We start from the raw sequence: 16,859 nt of genomic DNA, 5'->3' as shown, positions 1-16,859 counted from the left end.
AAGAAGATTTGGCTGCTGAGAACTCTCTTATGGATGTTCTTGCAAAGAAGACCACTGCTCTAAAGGTCAAGAGTGTTCAACTCTCCAACTCTCAACAGGAGATTGACTCTCTTCGGTCCGAAAGGGAGGTGATAAAATCGTGTGTTTCGGATGTCCACTCTGCCATCTCCAACATCCTCGAAGCACATGATCCTATCCTTAACTATACTATGAGGCGTGACCTTGCAGAGAAGCTGTCTCCCGCCCTTTCCCTGCTCAGCAAACTCGAAGGGCTACTTGATTTCGTGTCCATTCCGAAACAAGGGGGAGAGAAGGAAACTATGTCTCAACCACCTCCTACTTCCACAGCTACTCACACTACCGAACCTCCTCCAGTAGACCAAGCCTCCGGTTCTGGTATGAAAGACAAAGGCAAAAAGATTGCTGAGGAAGAAGAAGAAGAAGACAAAGAAACAATCGCCGACTTGTTGAAGCGTAGAAGTCGACGCAATGAGGCTGATATCAGTGCTCGTGTGGCAAGAGAGGCTGAAGAAGCCGAACGTAAACAAAAGGAAGCCCACGACCTTCTTGAGAGTAGGAAAACTCTTTTTCCTGCCTGGACTCTCGAGAGGATGATAAAAGAAGCCATTGACACACCGAGTATCTTGTGGCTGGAACCTGTAATCTCTCTTGATTGTTCCAACACTGTCGACTCTCAGTTTGACATGCCACTGACCCGAAAGGCGTTCATCTTTCATGCGTTCTCCAACATTGCAGAGTTCCCTCATCCTCATCCACAGGTTGATCGGGACTTAATAAATTTCTATCTGAAGGCTGCTCAACCTCAGTATCAGACTTGGAGCACTCAGAAAATTATCAACGTTCGGGTCTTGAAGCCGTATAGTGAAGGGAACTTCATCAACATTCGGTTCAAGGTACTTCGGGGATCTGCCAAAACCGAACATGCTATTTCCATTGCAGATCTTCCAAACCTTAATCCCCATGATTGGATTATCTTGCACAACATCCTTCTCACCAACGAAGCTGAATACGGTCCGATTATCGACCATCTCAAGAGGATGCTCGTGTGCTACATCATGGAAGTTGCACTGATGGATCAGGAGATTGCAAGCGTATTTAAGAAGAAACCAAATATATCTCTTGTTGGCTCTGCCAGTGATCTCAACCAAATGCAGATGGGTAAAATTGACTCGAGAAGGAATTCGGTCATGTTCACCAGGAACGAAGGACAGAAATGTCTTTTCGCTTTGGCTGACAAACACCTCTACACCACTGCTTGCTTAGAGCATGTTTTGGGGATCATCCACAGATGCAAGCAGAACTCAGTGGATGATGTCAAGTACTTCGATGACATGATACAATGGTACATTCGGTTCAGACATACTATTCTCGCTCTTATCACACGTCTGTTTGATACTGTAAAGAAGGCTCCCGTTGCTGGCCCGAAGAAGAAGTAGTCTCGCTCCAATTTGACGCAAAGGGGGAGATTTTTGGGTCGTGTTTTGTATTAAGTGTTGCATCTATTGGGCTCGTTAGCTAGTCCATTTTTGTATCTCCGGTGTGGGCCTGTCCATCCATGAGTTTAGTAGGGTTGAATATAAATATAGGTGCTTGCATGCATCTTAGGTTAACGATAGAATAGAACGATCAGAGCAATATTATTCAGAAGTTTATTATTATCGTTCTTGTAACCCTAAATCCTCTACAGCGGAAGTTCTTAGTCGAGCTCTGCTGAGGATTGTTTGATCTAATCATTCGACATATTCTGATCCACTCTTGTTTTATTTATTGTTTTGAGTTCATCATAATACCTGTTTCATAGCTCTAATCGATCTTCACGTTTGTTATTTTATCCTATCATGAACATTTCTTGACAAACGAATATTCAAGAGTTAGTGTAGTTTTTATCAAGACAAAACACTTCATAAAATTGGTCCTAGTTGGTTTTTGTCTTATTCAAGACATCACAACTTTCCACATTTGATGAATGTTATCAACCTTCCTAATACTTGTCACTCAATGTCACAATCTTAACTCTAATACTTGTGTTGGAAACGAAGTATGATTGGCTTCTTGATTTAACCATTTCTTCAATTCTCGATTCCTCTTCTTAGACATACTAAGACTCACTTAGAGAATCAATTGAGATATGGTTCTTAATCATTAAGACCTATCATAAAACATAATAAAAGGTACTCTCCCTTCTTCTTAGAATAGAGAAACTTTTATCTTTCTGCCTACTTGATTCTTCTTATTCGTTCTGCTATTGATTTAAACTCTTTCAATCAATTCAGAATTGCACTTAATCTTATAAGTATAATCATATTTACTAAACTTTGGTAAATCATGACGAATATCTTTCTTACTCTTATGGTGGACTTGATCAACACACAACTTTGTGTACTCGATCTCCTAGTCCTTCACTTGACACTTTGTCAGCGAATTAGTATAATTTCCAAATATGGAATTTCTCATTCATCGTGCAACCAAGTTGCATCATTCCAAGTTTCTGTCCAATTGAAACTTGGGTGATGAGAAACTTTCCCTATTTGGTAAATTTTTTACCTTTCCATAAATAACATAATTAAGAATCACATCCATTCGTTGTAGAAATATGCAAACATCAATTTTTCATAACGATTTCATTGCAAGGAAATAAATAAATAAATAAATACGTCAAACAAAATTTATTTTATTCATAAAAGCAGCGGAAAACATTTGTCCTTACAGTGCAAAATCAACTGAAAGACTATGTAATCAAATATTCCTAACAACTCTATCATAACTTTCTAAGCTCAAAATCTAATCTTCAAGTCCATGCGATCGAGATCCATTTCTTTGTGATTAGACTCAGCTTGCTTTTCCATCAGGCTTCCTCTCTTTTCACTGATCCTGCAAAACATTCAAATGCAATCTTACCACATTATGTATTAAGAATCAATGAATAGGAACTTAATGGAGTTAGATAGTGGATTTTACCTGAAGCACAACCATACTCTTTGACTCTACCATCTTCTGGACTCTTCAGGCTCTTAGGGCAGACTTGTATCCAACGCCCTTTCTCTTGGCAGCAAACGCAGGTGGGTTCTCCTAGAACGTCCTCGGAAGCATGGTTGGTTGACTTTCCCAACAAATATGCTCCATTGGTTTGCCAAATGATTTCTGATTCAGCAGCAATGAGCATGTAAGTTAGGTCAATGACGTTTGCGTGATGATCCATCATATAATACTTTCTTTTGAACTCATTATATGATTCAGGGAGTGACTGCAGAACCCAGTCTACAGCCAACTTATCAGGGAATGACGCACCCAACATAATCAACCTATCGATGTGTGATTTCATTCCTAGAATGTGGGCACACACGGGTTTACCATCTTCATGTTTCATTTCCAATAGGGCTTTAGTGACATTGAACCTTTCAATTCTTCGATCTTGTGGGTTAAGGAGAATAATTGGAGGAGGAGGAGGAGGAAGTGAAATCAAACTAGTCCACTTTTATTCTTTACTCGAATAGCGGAATAGCTTAATTTCAGCAGGAACACCTTTTCCTTGAAATTTTGGAAGACCATGATTGTCATACTTTGACATCTACAAAACGGGAGAAAATAAATTCAAGTTAGTTGATCGATTGAGTCCTTAATAAATCACCCAGATGAGATATTAAGGTTAGGACCCAACACAATATTCCACAACTCGGGAGAGGGATGCCGTAACCCAAATTGCAGAACATTTGAAGGTAAGTGATTGAGATTCACTAATTTTCCACCATGAAAAACGAAAAACAGATTAAGTCTTAAATGTATTGAAAACTCCTAGATCCATTGAGATTCATTGAACCTTTTCAATGGCATGTTTAAATCTCAATATGCCCCTCTAGTTTGTGACTGGGATGCCGAGGATCACAAAGCGGGTGTGAATAACCATGCAAATCTACATGGTGCCCCCACATGTTATAGTCACCTATTCGATGTGCCGGTAAACCACACATGCTCCATTGAACTATGACAAAAATTGAGTCACCCTTTGCTACCTTTGCTTAGAACCATTTAGTGTGCCGGTTAACCACACACGCTCCACTAACGTCTTTGCAAGGGCACAAAGTGTAATTTCATGGAATTGCATCAATTCACTTTTTCCTAAAGTAACTAAGATTGGGAATTTGTAAAACATTTAGTTACTTTTGTACTTCATTATACTTATAATGGAAAGTTTTTGTCCTATACTACCCGTTCGGCTAACGACCCTCCACTAGTCAAGACTGCGGTGGGTAAGAGTGGATACCCATTCAATCGCCATTTTATAGGCAAATTCCTTAAACACCCCTTATAGACCAGCTTCGTGAATGAGGCCTACTAACGGTAAGACTGACTTTTACTTATATATATATATATATATATATATATATATATATATATATATATATATATATATATATATATATATAATGTTAGACTTTTAATGTTATATATAGTATAGGGTGTATTTTACACTTTTAAAATACTAGGTGGTCTAATTTAATAATTATACTTTTAATTTAATTAAATTGTACACCAAAAGTTTATGGATTTACTAAATCTCTTTTAATTATACACTTCAATTAATTAATAAAACCATAAGGGTGTGATTTGAACTTTTCAAAACAATACTAGGGTTTCAAAATTTAACATTCCTAAATTAAACTTTTAATAAACTTTTAAATTCCAAAACTTGAGGGCAAGTTTTCAAACATTTCAAAACATTAGGGTTTAGAATTTAAATATTTCAAAATCAAACTTTTCAATCAAAATTTAAATTCCAAAACTTGAGGGCAAGTTTTGAAACCCTTTTCAAAACATTAGGGTTTCAACTATTTAAATTACAAAACAAAACTTTTGAGTTCAAATTTAAACTATAAAACCTTAATGGAAAAAATTGAAACTTTTCATAACACAAGGATTAAATAACAAATAATATAAATTAAACAATTTATTTTATCATTATCTATATTTGACCTAATTTTAATTTCTTGCTAAGTAAGTTACCCAATTAATACAAATAATCAAACTTTATCATATAAGGAAGTTATTATCTAATTAATTGGTAATTATCTTTTGTTTAATCAAGGATATACTCATAAATATGTATAAAATCGGATTTTAATGATCTAAAATAGATAAGGCAAGTATCCATGAGTAAAACAGCAAGAAATCCCAAAAATAGCTCCAACTGACGCTCGAACTCGCCGAGTACCACACTTGACTTGCCTAGTAGAGGCCTACTCGCCGAGTACACTGTGGTACTCACCGAGTTCATCAGGTTGGGAGCTCAAAAAACGTTTTTGCAACTTGAACAAACACACTAGCCATCAATACAATAGAAACCAATCAAGGCTCTGATACCACTGATGGGTTTTAGCTATAAGAACATCTTATGTGCTCATACAAACCCTAATGCTTGGATCTAGGTTTCTCTATTGTACATGCAATTCATCCGAGACTATAAACCCTAGATCTAGTATATGATAATCAATATAACATATGAATTAGGGTTTAGATTATACCTTGATTGTTATGTAGTAATAACAATCTCAATACCTTCTTGTATTGACTTTAGAAAGCTTAGAGTCACAAATGTCACTCCTCTAATGGTTCACAAACACCAAGAGCAAGAGGATGAAGAAGAGAAGAGAAGGAGGCTCCCCAAAACGTGTGGAAACCCTAGAGAACAAGTTCACCACGTTTTTGGGGCTTAAGGGCTCTTTAAATAGTGAGGCTATTAGGGTTATCTAATAAGGAAACCCTAATTTGGATGCTTAGGCCCTAAGCAACCCATGAACCCCTTTTTAATATGCCTTGGACAATTTCTAATGGGTTTCCCCATAGAATTCGTCCAACCTTATATTATGTAACAACCCTAAGTTGTTCATCGCCGAAAACCCATTCTACCCGTATAACTCGTCGGAGACCGAAATGTCCCGATATCGTTTTTGGGTTTAGTTAACTAAAATAATATGTTTATTATCATTCAATGAGGGTCCAAATCATTTAGGAACTCATGAAATTAGCCCAAAACATATATTTCATAAGTTTTAGAAATATCCTCGTCGGGTGACGGAAACTCAGTCGGGTGCGACCCAAAGCATCGTTTAAGGTCGGTATCGGGTAGCATTCCACCGTGTCCAAGTTTTAGGAACTATATAAACATGTTTAAGCACTCATTTGAAGCTTTTTCCTTCTCTCTCTACTCTCTCTCTCTAACCTCTCTCCTAAATCCAAAGATTAAGTGTCCAAAACTCAATTTTAAGGCCTCAAATCCTTAAGGTACCTTCCTAGCCTTAATCTATAGCATGTTTGGCTTCCAAATTTGACATTTAATCATGAAATGGGACTACATATGTGAGTTTACGGCCCAGGACGCTGCCTAGGCCGTAAACACCATTTTGAAGGGTTTTAAGCCCTTAAACAACTTCCTAAACTCATTTGGACTTTAGATATGGCTAAGGGACTTCAAGATATGGACTTAGAACATTTAAAACTTTGATTTTGAGTCATTTGAAGGAGTTTATGGCCAAGGCATAAGCTTGGGCCGTAAACTCATGTAAATGGGGTTTTTCATGCCCTTAAACCCTTCCAAATCACTTCTATGGCTTAGATATGAATTATAGGACCTTGGTTTTAGCATTTGGACACTTGAAACATGTTTTTTGGGGGATTTAGATGAGTTTACGGCCAAGGTGAGTGCTTGGGCCGTAAACTCCCCAAAACTTGGCATAAATTCAATTCTAAGCTGTTAGAAAGCCATCCAACACCACCAAAGGCCTTGGAATAAATCAAAGGACCAACCAAAAATAGTTTAAGGGCCTTAAATACATCATTTGTGGGATTTCTAAGAGTTTACGGCCAAGGCTTGTTCTTGGGCCGTAAACTCCATAATTTATGGTGTTAGAATGCTAACTAAACACCCCTAAAGCCTTTAGATGAATTTTAGAAGCCCTTCTATGCAAGTTTTAGACCTTGAAACACCTTGTAGCACCCTATAGAAGAGTTTACGGCCATGAGGGGGGTCTCATAGGCCGTAAACTCCATAACACCCCTCAAATGTCCCATAAAACTCATTTCTAGGCTTGTGGGAATTTTTAGAATCACATGTGATTGATTTTAACACCTTAAAAACACTAAATCTTGGAGAATTGAGAGTTTACGGCCACAGACCCCATGTCTAGGCCGTAAACTCCCTTATGTATTGTAAATGATGTTTTTAATTCAATCCAAGCCTTAAGAAAAATTAATCCAAGCATTTCTAAGTGTCCATATCCATTTATGACCCAAATTTGCACCATAAACCACCCTACCATGAGTTTACGGCCGTAAACTCATGGGGAATGGGTGTTTTGGACCAAAAACTCTTATATTAGTTTCCTCATGGGGAGTAAACTCAAGTCCCAAGTCCCTAGTGTCATTTCACGTCTTTAAACGCCACCCGGGTCCCTCCAAACGCTTGTATCGGAGTGTTTTCGCGACTTGAAGCAAGTGTCCCTATCATATGAATAAACTAAGTCCTAATTAGATAAAAATGTGTATCTTTACATTATAATTAGGAACCTCGTGTGTTTACAAGCCCCGGATCAACTCTTAGCATCCAAATCGTCACATTTCTCATCCGGTGAGTTCATACCCCTACGCCTTTTTCCGTGTTTTTCAATGTTTTCAGCGGGGGGGGGGGGGGGGAATACAAGCAAAACTATAACTGTTTTTGAATTATAACATTGATGTATTTCAAATAATATCTGGCAAACTTATAAACTCTTTTACTCCTTATGTATTATGTTGAGCATAAGGAATGATTTATCGATTTCAACTAAATGGATTTTAGTTAAGAAACTAACCAAATTAATCAAATTATTATGGGAATAATTTGGGGTTCTATGTTTCTCTTTATATCATGTACTGATATCTGTATTAAGTTATTAGATAAACTATGTCTGATTCAGTTTATCTCCGTATCATTTGAATGTTTTGCCAGATAATTTCTTAGTATGTAACCATTTTCACTGTATCATGTCTTAAAATCTTTGCATGTCTGTTATCGTATGAGAATCCTGTGAAAAGTTTAATACTAGCTTGTGAGATAGTCACTACCCTTTTATGGATGATCAAGTAAATCCTCTCCGGAAGTGTAACCAGAGTCTCCTGGAGGGAGAGTGAGGAATTTGTGAATAGATCTATTCGGGACTGACAATCCCACACCTTAACTGCTAGCTACAGTTAGGCGGGCACGCCTGGGGTGACAAATTTTGTATATCATTCGACGTCTGACTAACGTCAAGGAGGTCTCGTTGTCATATCAGCATGGTTACCCGACTCACAATACGTATTAATATAAACTTATTCACAGCTAGGATTTTGTTTAGAATCTATATCTTGTTCGGGATGGTAATCCCATGGTCTTGTATCTATATCTCGTTCGGGATGGTAATCCCATGGTTTTATGTCTATATCTCATTCGGGATGATAATCCCATGATCTTGTGTCTATATCTCGTTCAGGTTGGTAATCCCATGGTTTTGAAGCTAAATCTTATACGGGATGATAATCCCATGATTTTATCAATCTATCATATATCTAGTTTCGGGATAGTTATCTCATGGTTTATCAAGCTATCTTATATCTATTTTCGGGATAATGATCCCATGGTATTTATCGAATTATCTATAAACTGGTTCGGGATGTTAGTCCCAAGGTTTTCAAAATACTTTCTATATACAGTTCGTCTAAATTATAGTTTTGTATATTAAACTATACTCTGTGTTATTCAATCATTCTTGCATTTAGGAAAATATGGGATTTTCCTGGGGTTAACTTATAACTTGTAACAGAACTATAACGAAAGATAACTTAACTACTTTACATAAGAAAATATGGGATTTTCTTGGATATCAAATCTTTTCAGAAAACTAAAGGAAACCGATACATTTTCACAAAACAAAACCGCTTATGAACTCACCAGCTTTATGCTGATTTTCAAACTGCTTGTATTCTCAGGTCCAAGTTAGACAGGTACCCGGCGATATCTTTTGGTGAAGGCGGAATGCTCTGAAGACTCGTCTCTTTTGTTCATATGATATATGTATAACTTTTGTACAATTTACTTTTGAACCAAATGTAAACTTTCATATATATGTAATGTAATGGTTGTTTACTGTGATTACTATGTACATTGGATTTGATACTCAACGTGGAGTCAACCCCGGAAACGTTTCCACCTTTGGTTTTCGGGGTGTGACAGATTGGTATCAGAGCCCTTGTTTATAGTGAACAGAGTATACCAAACCTTACATGGTATAAAACTATAAACATTAAGGGGCCTAAGTGCTCTGAACTAAAAAGTATCCTACGAAATATAAGTATTTTCAAAAGTATTTAAGTATGCCGAGCCGTCGAAACCCGTAACTACAAGTAGAACAAAACATAAGTAAATGGGTGTTGTACACTGCGGTTAAACCTGGGCAGTTATGTAGTCGTGTCTAGGGTCAATATAGCCTGGCCAACTATATTCATTCGAGACACGGCCAACATGTGCTTGGGAGTGACTGTGGCATGCGGCATACCTAAAACTTACCCAATATCCCAAACAACAAATCGTCGCTGCAGCGAACCATGAAATACTATGGGAGTATTTCTCGAGCCGATCCTTTATAGAAATTCCTGTATACGCGTTATTCCTTGATTATTCCTTTAGCGATAAAATGTTCTATCTTGATAACTCCTCTCTGCTTTATCGCTTAGTATGATGCTATATTTGCCTTGATGAGATATCTCCTATCCCATATCTCTTGATTCAATTCAGAGGACTTAGGATCCTCTTTTTCCTGATCTTTTTAGATCAAGATGCCTCCAAGAAAGAGACCCATTTCAACGAACAACAACAATCCTCCTCCGCCACCACCTCCTATTCAGATTGATTTGGAAAGACTTCAGGCAACCATTTCCGCTACCATATCAGCTCTCTTACCTCAACTGAACTCTAGGGGTTCGGGAGGTGAAACCCAAAACCCAGATGATAGCCAAGGACACCAAAAAGGGGGTTCTTATAAAGACTTCATGAACGCAAAACCGACATTCTTCGATGGCACAGGGGGTGTCATTGCCTTAACCCGATGGTTCGAGAGAATCGAATCAATCTTTGAAATATGTGGCTGTTCGGAGTCTGATAGAGTCAAGTTTGCTGCCTGCACCTTCCTAGACAAAGCCCTGACTTGGTGGAATGGCCGAGTCAAATCCTTAACTTTACCTGTAGCCAATGCTATGGGTTGGGAAGCTATGAAGGAGCTTCTTCTCGCAGAGTATTGCCCTCGGGGCGAACTTCAGAAACTAGAACATGAACTTTGGAACCTTAAGATGAAGGGTTCCGACATAGCTGCTTATACCTCAAGATTTGATGATCTGGCGTTACTATGTCTGGGAATGGTTACCCCGGAGAGTAAAAAGATAGAGAGATTCATCTGGGGGTTGACCCAGCCAACAAAAGGGAATGTCTTGGCTGCGAAGCCGGACACTTATGACAGTGCCAAATGTCTTGCAAAAATCCTGATAGATCACGAAGACAACTCTGATGAGGAAGCTACTACCCCCGAGCCAGTCACTAGTGGAGGCGGAAGTAAAAAGAAATCCTGGAACAAACGGAAGGCCCAGAGTACGCAAGGGTCTTCTAAGAAACAGCATACGGTAGCAATCCATGCTGCTACTGCCCCTGTTGCTGTTTCAGTTGTCGGTTCCACAGCCCAAACTCCCGCCAGTGGATACACTGGTACCCTTCCTTGGTGTAGTAAGTGTAACTACCACCACCGCATTCCTGGTCCATGTCGCAAAAGGATCTGCGACAACTGTGGCAATAAGGGCCATCTTGCGCGAACCTGTAGAAAACAAGCCAAGCCAACAAACCAATCATCCGGAGTAGGAATCAGTCCGGCCTGCTACAATTGTGGTGAAGCTGGGCACTTCAAAAGGAATTGTCCCAAGACAGCTACAACCACAAATCCCTCTGCTGCTGCAGGTATATCTCTCTTTGATAATTCTTATACTTGCAACTCTTTTCGATTTTAGTACAAAAGGGAAACCTGTTATCTATCTATTCGAACAATTTCTAAACTCAATCCTTCGTATGTAATCGAAATGTGTATCGTCGAGACGACTAACTAGTGAAATAGAGAACATTAACTTCGTACATATAGATTGAATCCTCAGTCCGGAGGACTATCCTGTTCCATTCGATTTATAAAGGGGGAAAACTTTCTATGAAAATACTTTGATGCTATGTTTAACATGAAATGACCGAGTCTCATTTATATTGTTATCTTTGCTTTCGAAAGAGTCGCTCGTTTAGATTTTTCCTCGACCCTGTTCTCGTGATCTTCAGCATCAAACTTTCGTATCATTTTATGCCTTAGAACTCAAAAGTTTTCCCAATGTGAATTACCACGCATCCCTCGTTTCTGTGATTATTGAGAAACGGAAAGTTAGCAGCTCTTTCCTCTAAATGTCTATCCCGAAGGATTTTCGGGAGTTTCTTTCGAGCGTCTAGTTTAGTCTCACATCAGACCTTTCGAGATCTTCGTAGAGATCGATTCTGTAACCTTCAAGTTTCAGATGCCCTTAAAACTTGGTAATATCTATCTAGACCATCAAGTCTCGAATCCTTAGAAGCGTCTGCCCAACGAAACCCTAGTGATTCCTTTGAGGAAACCGAAGTCGTTCAGGGTTGGAACTTCCACGAGAGAGAAAATTGATATCGTAGATTGAGAGAGAGTCAAGAAGCGAAACCAAGACATGTCCCGATAGTGAGAATTCGCTAGAACGCCCAGTAGAGACCTGATTCCACTTGAGAAAGTGAAGATCCGAAGGAACAAATCCATTCGTGTTTCATTCCAATCCATGACCTGTATCTTATTCTTTGAATTTCGGGACGAAATTCCCTCTAACGGGGGGATAATGTAACAACCCTAAGTTGTTCATCGCCGAAAACCCATTCTACCCGTATAACTCGTCGGAGATCGAAATGTCCCGATATCGTTTTTGGGTTTAGTTAACTAAAATAATATGTTTATTATCATTCAATGAGGGTCCAAATCATTTAGGAACTCATGAAATTAGCCCAAAACATATATTTCATAAGTTTTAGAAATATCCTCGTCGGGTGACGGAAACTCAATCGGGTGCGACCCAAAGCATCGTTTAAGGTCGGTATCGGGTAGAATTCCACCTTGTCCAAGTTTTAGAAACTATATAAACATGTTTAAGCACTCATTTGAAGCTTTTTCCTTCTCTCTCTACTCTCTCTCTAACCTCTCTCCTAAATCCAAAGATTAAGTGTCCAAAACTCAATTTTAAGGCCTCAAATCCTTAAGGTACCTTCCTAGCCTTAATCTATAGCATGTTTGGCTTCCAAATTTGACATTTAATCATGAAATGGGACTACATATGTGAGTTTACGGCCCAGGAGGCTGCCTAGGCCGTAAACACCATTTTGAAGGGTTTTAAGCCCTTAAACTCCTTCCTAAACTCATTTGGACTTTAGATATGGCTAAGGGACTTCAAGATATGGACTTAGAACATTTAAAACTTTGATTTTGAGTCATTTGAAGGAGTTTATGGCCAAGGCATAAGCTTGGGCCGTAAACTCATGTAAATGGGGTTTTTCATGCCCTTAAACCCTTCCAAATCACTTCTATGGCTTAGATATGAATTATAGGACCTTGGTTTTAGCATTTGGACACTTGAAACATGTTTTTTGGGGGATTTAGATGAGTTTACGGCCAAGGTGAGTGCTTGGGCCGTAAACTCCCCAAAACTTGGCATAAATTCAATTCTAAGTTGTTAGAAAGCCATCCAACACCACCAAAGGCCTTGGAATAAATCAAAGGACCAACCAAAAATAGTTTAAGGGCCTTAAATACATCATTTGTGGGATTTCTAAGAGTTTACGGCCAAGGCTTGTTCTTGGGCCGTAAACTCCATAATTTATGGTGTTAGAATGCTAACTAAACACCCCTAAAGCCTTTAGATGAATTTTAGAAGCCCTTCTATGCAAGTTTTAGACCTTGAGACACCTTGTAGCACCCTATAGAAGAGTTTACGGCCATGAGGGGGGTCTCATAGGCCGTAAACTCCATAACACCCCTCAAATGTCCCATAAAACTCATTTCTAGGCTTGTGGGAATTTTTAGAATCACATGTGATTGATTTTAACACCTTAAAAACACTAAATCTTGGAGAATTGAGAGTTTACGGCCAAAGACCCCATGTCTAGGCCGTAAACTCCCTTATGTATTGTAAATGATGTTTTTAATTTAATCCAAGCCTTAAGAAAAATTAATCCAAGCATTTCTAAGTGTCCATATCCATTTATGACCCAAATTTGCACCATAAACCACCCTACCATGAGTTTACGGCCGTAGACTCATGGGGAATGGGTGTTTTGGACCAAAAACTCTTATATTTGTTTACTCATGGGGAGTAAACTCAAGTCCCAAGTCCCTAGTGTCATTTCACGTCTTTAAACGCCACCCGGGTCCCTCCAAACGCTTGTATCGGAGTGTTTTCGCGACTTGAAGCAAGTGTCCCTATCATATGAATAAACTAAGTCCTAATTAGATACAAATGTGTATCTTTACATTATAATTAGGAACCTCGTGTGTTTACAAACCCCAGATCAACTCTTAGCATCCAAATCGTCACATTTCTCGTCCGGTGAGTTCATACCCCTACGCCTTTTTCCGTGTTTTTCAATGTTTTCAGGGGGGGAATACAAGCAAAACTATAACTGTTTTCGAATTATAACATTGATGTATTTCAAATAATATCTGGAAAACTTATAAACTCTTTTACTCCTTATGTATTATGTTGAGCATAAGGAATGATTTATCGATTTCAACTAAATGGATTTTAGTTAAGAAAATAACCAAATTAATCAAATTATTATGGGAATAATTTGGGGTTCTATGTTTCTCTTTATATCATGTACTGATATCTGTATTAAGTTATTAGATAAACTATGTCTGATTCAGTTTATCTCCGTATCATTTGAATGTTTTGCCAGATAATTTCTTAGTATGTAACCATTTTCACTGTATCATGTCTTAAAATCTTTGCATGTCTGTTATCGTATGAGAATCCTGTGAAAAGTTTAATACTAGCTTGTGAGATAGTCACTACCCTTTTATGGATGATCAAGTAAATCCTCTCCGGAAGTGTAACCAGAGTCTCCTGGAGGGAGAGTGAGGAATTTGTGAATAGATCTATTCGGGACTGACAATCCCACACCTTAACTGCTAGCTACAGTTAGGCGGGCACGCCTGGGGTGACAAATTCTGTATATCATTCGACGTCTGACTAACGTCAAGGAGGTCTCGTTGTCATATCAGCATGGTTACCCGACTCACAATACGTATTAATATAAACTTATTCACAGCTAGGATTTTGTTTAGAATCTATATCTTGTTCGGGATGGTAATCCCATGGTCTTGCATCTATATCTCGTTCGGGATGGTAATCCCATGGTTTTATGTCTATATCTCATTCGGGATGATAATCCCATGATCTTGTGTCTATATCTCGTTCGGGATGGTAATCCCATGGTTTTGAAGCTAAATCTTATACGGGATGATAATCCCATGATTTTATTAATCTATCACATATCTAGTTTCGGGATAGTTATCTCATGGTTTATCAAGCTATCTTATATCTATTTTCGGGATAGTGATCCCATGGTATTTATCGAATTATCTATAAACTGGTTCGGGATGTTAGTCCTAAGGTTTTCAAAATACTTTCTATATACAGTTCGTCTAAATTATAGTTTTGTATATTAAACTATACTCTGTGTTATTCAATCATTCTTGCATTTAGGAAAATATGGGATTTTCCTGGGGTTAACTTATAACTTGTAACAGAACTGTAACGAAAGATAACTTAACTACTTTACATCAGAAAATATGGGATTTTCTTGGATATCAAATCTTTTCAGAAAACTAAAGGAAACCGATACATTTTCACAAAACAAAACCGCTTATGAACTCACCAGCTTTATGCTGATTTTCAAACTGCTTGTATTCTTAGGTCCAAGTTAGACAGGTACCCGGCGATATCTTTTGGTGAAGGCGGAATGCTCTGAAGACTCGTCTCTTTTGTTCATATGATATATGTATAACTTTTGTACAATTTACTTTTGAACCAAATGTAAACTTTCATATATATGTAATGTAATGGTTGTTTACTGTGATTACTATGTAAATTGGATTTGATACTCAACGTGGAGTCAACCCCGGAAACGTTTCCGGCTTTGGTTTTCGGGGTGTGACATATTATAAGGTAATCCATAGCCCAATTGCAATTATCTTATAATTACAATTCCAGTCCCTTAAGTTTAATTAATCTCTTTTAGCCACAAACTTAATTCTTATTAATTCTTGATTAATATTAATTAAACAATATGATTTCTCCTTTAATATATTATTTTCATAATATATATTAATAAATCATATTTAATCCTTTCTCTCCATAATTCATCCTATCAAGTTGCTTTGGTGAAGGCAACCCAAAAGGACCATGCACCATCGGGTCAAGTACATACCAAAATAGTTATGGACTTATACACTAATCCAACATAGACATGGTTTTGAACAACAATATATATGTTTAGAAGTTGTGAAAGGAAAGATTTTATATACAAAAGTGAGTTTGGTAAGGAGTTGAAGAAGTCAATAGTTTGAAGTAATTTGATTGTTAAACAGTTTAAAAGCATAGTAAATCCATGGTTTGATAGTTATTAATCAAATGTGATTGATATAATAACTATGATATCCAACTTCTACTCCCCCACCCATAAAAGCATTTAAAAACATTTAAACGATTGATTAAGAGGTATGAACTCACCTGTAGTGAGTGGTTTGGATTGAAGTGTTGGACAAGGTGCTAGGTGTCAAGTGAAGACTTGAACACACACAATGATCCTATTTAACATATAAAGACATATATATGCATCTAATTAATGATTATAACCACAATTAAGCAATTATGAACACCCCAGAACATGGAAAACACTTTGAGTCAAGTGTTATAAGATCATAGGGTTGTATTAAAGGGGTGTAAGGCATTGCTTTAGAGTTTACGGCCCAAGGACCAACTCCCATGGAGTTTACGGCTTAGAGTTTACGGCCCTAGTGGGTTTACGTCCGTAAACCCATGGTAACTCCTACCATTTTGTATTTTAAGGTCTATAGCTCAATTATGAAGGGTTCTAGTCCAATATCCAAGCCTTAGGAAGTAGTGGTGGCACATATGCACCACCTTATGGTGTTTACGGCCCAAGGAGATTGCGTTGGCCGTAAACCCATATGTTCTTGGGCATTCTTAGTGTTTTCCAATGGTTTAACAAGTAATCTATTTATATAACTAGTTAAAAGGAGTGTACTTACTTATAGGAAGCTTGTAAGAGTTTTTAAGGTCAAAGAACACTAGCGTGTGTTCTTGGTGATTTGAAGAACACTTGAAGATCTAAGAAAAAGAGAAGATTTCATGGATAGAATCATGTATAACTACTAGATGAAGTATTATAACAACAAATCAAGAGAAGAAACACTTACATTTTTGGATGATTGGAAGGAAGACGTTATGATACTTGAGAGAGAATGTTGGGTGTTCTTGAGCTTGGAAGTGAGAAGTGAGGGAGGAAAGGAGTAAACTCATGCTTTAAGCATGAGTTCACAGCCAAATGGAGTTTGCGGCCCAAACTCGCCAAGTTTGGCCGTAAACACCATATTAAGGTGTTTAATGTTTTATTGTTACACCATAATCCAAGAAAAATACTTCCTGTTATTTGTTCG

This window comes from Lactuca sativa, chromosome 5, assembly GCF_002870075.4.
Source record: "Lactuca sativa cultivar Salinas chromosome 5, Lsat_Salinas_v11, whole genome shotgun sequence".
Lineage (NCBI taxonomy): Eukaryota > Viridiplantae > Streptophyta > Magnoliopsida > Asterales > Asteraceae > Lactuca > Lactuca sativa.
The sequence above is the reverse complement of the archived record's forward strand: the minus strand, read 5'-3'. Positions refer to the sequence as shown.